General features: G+C 37.9%; 1 pseudogene; it reads right to left on the reverse strand.

Moving 5' to 3' along the window:
* LOC102816413 overlaps positions 1-6,980 on the reverse strand; it is a 47,450-nt pseudogene that overhangs the window by 15,641 nt on the left and 24,829 nt on the right.

A 6,980-nucleotide genomic window follows, 5' to 3' on the forward strand; every position in this document is an offset into this window, starting at 1 on the left:
GTCACCTCTCTTTGGAATGGGCACAAATACACATCTCTTGCAGTCAGCTGAAATCTCTCTATGATGGGTGACCCTGTCGGCTTTCCAAAACCATTGGCACAACTTCCCTGCCACCACAGTGTGACAAACTGACAGATGAGTGGTAGGTAACCTCATAGGAGCCAGATTCACACTGATTCTGGCTCATGACATTATCCATACATAAAGTAATACTAATAAACCACTTTTAGAATCATATAATATTTCAAATATTTTGCTGTAAGTATAGTAGTTCTCAACCTGGCTATATAGCCACTTCTAACATTTTTAACCATTCCAGTTATTTGTCTCCATATTTCTAATTCTAATGAATGGATAGAAGACCATAGAAGAATTGATGCACTTGTGTTATGTTGTTGGAGGAGAATATTAATTGCATCATGGGCCACTAAAAGAACAAACAAATCTGTGCTGGAAGAAGTACAACTAGAATTCTCCTTAGAAGCCAGATTCACTAAACTTCATCTCTCATACTTCAGGCATATTATCAGGAAGGAGGATGTCATGTTTGGTACAGTGAAGGATCAGGAAAAAAGAGGAAGACCCCCAATGACATGAAATGGCACAGTGGCTGCAGCAATAGGTTTAAAGGTAGCAACGACTGTGAGATTGGTGCAAGATTGGGCGGTATTTTGTTCTGTTGTTCATACAACCACTATGAATCAATACCAACTCACCAGCCCTAACAACAACAACAATAATCACAATGAATGAATGGGCAGGGCTTGTTTCCACAGCATATGTCTGATAATCAGCAATTCTTGGGGTAAGCAGAGGAAAGGGCCATCTCTCTGTTCAGTGTTTGCTATTGTCAGCTTCCATCTAGTCACTGTCATCCCAGAGTTTTTTTTTTTTTTTTTATCTGCTGAGACCTACTCAGGATTATAGCAAAACTCAAGCCTCTACTGAAAGACAGGTGATAGGTGCCCATGAAGTGCATTGACCAGGAAATAACCCACGTATCCATATGCATGGGAGGATTCTATCACTGAGTCACCACTGCTCTCCCATCTTCAGTTTTTGGACCATTTTTTAACTTGACTGATTTTTGTCCAGTGTGTCTTTGTTTCCCTCACTGTCATGTATCGCTAAAAATTGGGAAGCTTTTCTGCCCAGTTTCTCCTTCTTGAGGAAGAGGATAACAGGAGATCTACCTACTCTTTCTCATTCAGTCTTCCGATCAATGCCCTTATTAGAGCTCTGGTGGCAAAACTGTTATGTGCTTGGCTGCTAACCAAAAGGTTGGCAGTTCGAATCAACCAGCTGTTACATGGGAGAAAGGATGTGGCAGTCTGCTTCTGTAAGGATTTGTAGTCCTAGAAACTATTTGGGATCCTTCTATCTGTCCCATAGGGTAGTTATGAGTTAAAATCAACTCAATGTCAATGGGTTTGACTTGTTTTTGGTTTGCCTCACTCAACCCTCAAGTAACAGATGACTGACCTTCTCAGGTTTTTCTGGTTTGGGGGTTTGAATCTGTAAACACTTGGCACTCAGCTTTCTCAGCATTCCTTTCATGGTCATCTTTTCATCTCATAAACATTTGTTGATATTGCTAATCCCCTGCGTCCCTTCCCCACCCCTCCTCTTCTCTCAGTTTGCTTGTTTGTTTTTTCTTTGTGCTTGTGTATTTATATCATTTCAAAATGCATTACTCTTCATTTAGTGTGATTGGGGGAGTAAAGGGAAAGAAATATGGTTATTTTACTGGGATTAAATTGCAGTCACTGAAAAGCAAAATCGCATAACAATAACAACAATGACATTCAATCCATTGTTTTAAACTATTGAATGCACTTTCACATAGGTACTTTCATTTGATACATATAAATCCCTATGAGGATTTTCTGACAAGAACACAGGCACAAAAGGGTAAAGTAACTGATCTACATTCTTAGCACGAGATAGTGGAAGAATTAGGACTAAAAGCCAGTTTTCCAACTTATAGCCAAGGCTCCTTCCATTAGCCTGGGAGGTTTTCTGGAGGTTAATATTTTGAATAAAGCACTTTTATATCTTTTTGACATAAAACTGCAGATAATTTTAACAAGAAATAGGTCAGTTCTTTTCCTCTATGACTATTACAACTTTACATCATTGCATATTTCTAAAGATAAGCATCTTTTCAGCATTTGTAATATAGTACTTGCTGAATAGATACTAAAAGCACAAATTCTCCCTGTGGGCTTATGATCTAATGAGACATATAAGACCATAAAGGCAGAAAATGAATAAGGAGAAGTTGGGTAATTCTCCTCGGGTAGACATATTTGGCATCTGGCTGCATGTTCAGAGGCATTTTTCTTTGTTGAATCTTCAAGCCCTCCCTCACGGCTTATGGGTTATGGCAGAGACATTCAAGGATAAGGAAGAAAGAACTTATAAGGAGAAATTTAAAGGAGGGCAAGGGAGAAATTGCTGTAGATTTAGATGCAAAGTTCTCAGCTGAGAAACTCAGAATAATATAACCATCTGTGAAATAAAATATACACCCTTGGTTGATACATAACAAAATAACCCATCTAGAAATTAAGGTTCAGTTAACACAGAACAAGTGTTTGCAAATGTTTTATGAATGTTTTCTTCCAACGTTTCTTCCTTCTCTATTTGTAAGCTTAAGCATGTCATTCTGAAAACAATCATCTATAAAATGCAGAAACATTTTTAAACAAAAATAAGAAAATATAAACTGGTTGCCACTTTGAAAGACTTACGTAATGATCACACTAGGGTTTTCCAGGCCCTAACTTGATATGTACCTTAATGTGAGGGTAGATATTACAAAAAACAAATATTTTTTAATAAAAAGTTTACTGTGTATCTTAATGTGAGGGTTGTTGTTGTTGTTAAGTGCTGTCGAATCGATTCTGACCTATAGTGATCCTTTATAGGGTTTCCAAGGAGCATCTGGTGAGCTTGAACTACCGACCTTGCAATTCAAGCGACTTTGTAATCTGATGTATCAGACCACAGTACCACACCAGGACTCCAATGTGAGGGTTGTTGTGGTGGTTTTTAAGTACCGTGGAGTTGGTTCCGACTCATAGTGACCCTACACAGGGTTTCGAGGTTGCAAATCTTTATGGGAGCAGAAAGCCCCATCTTTCTCCCGTGGAACAGCTGGTAGTTTTGAACTGCCGACTGTGAGGTTAGCAGCCCGGTTCCTAACCACTATACTACGGATATAGGCTCCAATGTCATTTTTAGGATGGTCTCTCAAAGTTTATGAAGGGTAAAATACAGAAGTTGAGACAGGCTTCATCACATCAACTATTCCTACCCAAGGATTTGCAAATGACCAGGGTTTCTTTGCACTATCAAAGCTGGGGTACATAACTGAGCCTTAACTCCATATTTCTACTCACTGTGCTTTACTTTTCTTGGAATATTCTCCAGCACTGCTTATAACAGCAGCCTACTCTATTCTCAGTTCCCTTTTCAGAGTCCTTGCCTTGTTGTTGTTGTTAAATTTGTCGAGTTGGTTCTGACTCATGGCAACCCAAATAGGGCTTCCAAGGAGTGACTGGTGAGTTTGAAGTGCCGACCTTGTGGTTCAAACTGACCTTTCTGTCTAGTGATTTATCCCACAGCACCACAACAAGACTCCTTGCCTAGTGACTATAACTCCTTGTAATGAGAATACAATGGGATGAAGTTCAGAAAGCACAGGTTCTAGTATCAGGCAAACTTAATTTTAATGCCAGGCAGTTGGGGCTAACTTCTTTGAGGCTCAGTTTCTTTATATGTAAAATTAAGATTAAAATAGTATTTATCAAAGGGATTTCTTGAGAAAATTAAATGACATAATGAATTGTTGTTGTTGACTGCTGTCCAGTTGGCTCCAACTCATAGCTACACTGTATACGGTTTCTGAGGAGTGGTTGGTGAATATGAACTGCTGACCTTGTGGGTTCAAACAGACCTCGTGGTCCAGTGCATTATCCTGCAGCACCACACCAGGACTCTATGCATAGTGCTACACCAATACTTGTCATATAGTGTTGTTGTTAGTTGCCATCAAGTTGACTCTTACTCGTGGTGACTTTTTGTATGACAAAAGAAAGCATAGCTTGGTCTTGTGTCATCTTCATGATCGTCACTATGTTTGAATCCAATGTTGTGACTAGTGTGTCAATCCATCCCATTGAAGAGTTCCCTTCTTTTCAGTGATTCGTACTTCACCAAATAGGAATGCTTTAGAGTTAATGGAGTATAATAGTAACAGGCAGCTATTATTGTTAATATTAAATACGTCATTTTAAATCACAACATTTCTGAACAAAAAACTGTTTTGCTCTATCTTCCCTCTAGTTAAAAATAAACACAAAAATATGCTGTTTTAGTTGTGGTGCCTTAAGAAACAAAACTAACATGATATGGAAAAGTGAATATATTTAGAAGGAAGTGAAAATATTAGAAAAAGGTGTTGGGGTCATATTGGCATGGACTTTACTCAGCATTAGAAATTCTCACTTCAGTCTGGAAATAATGGGAAGCTATTGTACATATCTAATCAGGACAATGCCATAATGTAGTTGGGGATTTAGAAGAGATGGCTTTGTGGAAGGACAATTGCAAAGTGGGAAAAAGAGCCAAGAAGTTCAATTAGGAAGCACCTAATTGGAGTCCTGGTGTGGTGTTGCAGGATAAAGCACTGGACCGCAAAGTCAATTTAAACTGCAAGGTCCCCAATTCAAACCCATCAGTCACTCTTTGGAAACCCTATACAGGGTCACTATGAGTCAGAACTGACTCGATGGCACATAAGAACAGTGACAATAATTGACATGGAATCTTGATATGGCACTGTAGGATAAAGCACTTGACCACAAGGTTGGTGGTACAAACCCACCAGCTGCTCTTTGGAAACCCTATACAGGGTTGCTTTGAGGAGGAATCAATTCAATAACACTTAACAACAACAACATAGTTGAAATGGCAGTATGTTTGTTTTGTAGAATAAGCTCTGGACTTTGGACCACAAGGTTGGCAGTTCAAGTACACCAGATGATACTTGGAAGAAAGATGAGGCTTTCTGCTCCTGCAAAGATTTATAGTGTCAGAAACTTTATACAGGGTCACTATGAGTTGGTACCAACTCAACTGCACTTAACAACATAGATGCCATGTTACGATCTGAAGAAGTACTAAATATGGCTTTGAGTGAAGGCAGCATTGGGTAAAGTTATCTTTGAATGACATTCATAGGTAGAATCCACAGCACTTGATGATTAATTGGTTGCAGGAGAAGAGGTGTTGGCTTTCTAAGATTCTAAATTCTTATTGTTTCTTTTAAAAAATAATTCATCATTATCGTAAAATTTCAATATTGCTAAATATATAATGTTGTTATTCCTGGTAGCTGATGTTGAGCTAGATCCTATGTACCATAGAATTAAATAATGATCTCACAAGCATTTCTTTGTTTCAATCCACTGGCACAGTAACTGTCAATTCATCTCATTAAGGGTCTATCTCTTTTTCACTGACCCTCCACTTTACCAAGCATGATATCCTCCAGGAATGGTTCCTTCTGAGAACATGTTCAAGTATTAAAAAGCAAAGATGTCACCTTGAAAACTAAGGTGAATTTGACCTAAGCCATGGTATTTTCAATAATTTATTATGGATGTGAAAGCTGTACAGTGAATAAGTAAACTGAAGAATTGATGCATTTGAATGATGGTGTTAGTAAACTATACTGAATGTACTACGGACTGCCAGAGAATAAATAAATCTGTCTTGGAAGAAATACAACTAGAATACTCCTTAAAAGTGAGAATAGCAAGACTTTATCTAACATACTTTGAATGTGTTATCAGGAGGGACCAATTCCTGGAGAAGGACATCATGCTTGGTAAAGCAGAGGGTCAGTGAAAAAGAGGAAGACCCTCAACAGAATGAATTGACACAGTGGCTATGACTCAACTATGCCCTGAGCTCCAACATAGCAATGATTGTAAGGATGATTTAGGGCCATGCAATGTTTCTTTCTGTTGTACATAATGTTACTATGAGTCAGAACCAACTTGTCAAGGCATACTATACACATTTCTAATATTTGGATTCCTGAGCTTCCACTTTATATTATGTAAACAGGGTTTTCTTTGATTGATGCCTCAAGTTCCTTTGGCTCCTTGGGTCATTGCATTAGATGCTTCCTCTCACTGAAATGTTCTTTGCTCAGTCCTTGAGAAGTTGGATAGTTCTCATCCTTTAGATTCGTCTCAAATATCACCTACTGAGAGGCCTTCTATGACCAGCCCTTCTAAAACAGCACTATCTCAGCCTGCTCTCATTCTGTTTAGTTTGATAGCTAATCTGTTTCTTTGTTATGGCATACATTGTCCACCAGAACATAAACTCCATGAGGGAAGGGCTTTATCTCATTTACCACTGTAATTCCCCCATGGTCTAGTCCTGTGTGAAGACAATTATATTGTTGTTTCACTTTGAACACTATTGCACTTTGAGGGATTCTTAACTGATGTTGAGGTTGTTCATTTGGCAATTATAATTTTCCCAAAGTAAGCTTTGATGTCTTTTATATTAACATGTTCATATATTATTTCCTTTTTTTAAAAAATAGTCTCACTTTATACTATACTCTTCTTATTTTCCTTCCTAATTAAAACCTTATAAATAAATTTATAATTAAAGCTATTTTACAATGATAAAAAGCAAAGATGTCACCTTGAAAACTAAGGTGAATTTGACCCAAGTATTTTCATGTCACTGCTTTTTTAAACAAAGCTTCATTCATACTCCTATGATCATACAATTGTTTTTATTGTTAGCTACCGCTGAGTTAACTCTGACTCATAGTGACATTATATATAACAGAATGTTGTTTTGTCCAGTGCAATTCTCACAATCATTAGCATGATTGGGTCCATTGTGTGGCTATTGTGTCCATCCATCTGTCCCTTATTTTTGTTGAC

Source organism: Chrysochloris asiatica, unplaced genomic scaffold (genome assembly GCF_000296735.1).
Source record: "Chrysochloris asiatica unplaced genomic scaffold, ChrAsi1.0 scaffold00187, whole genome shotgun sequence".
Lineage (NCBI taxonomy): Eukaryota > Metazoa > Chordata > Mammalia > Afrosoricida > Chrysochloridae > Chrysochloris > Chrysochloris asiatica.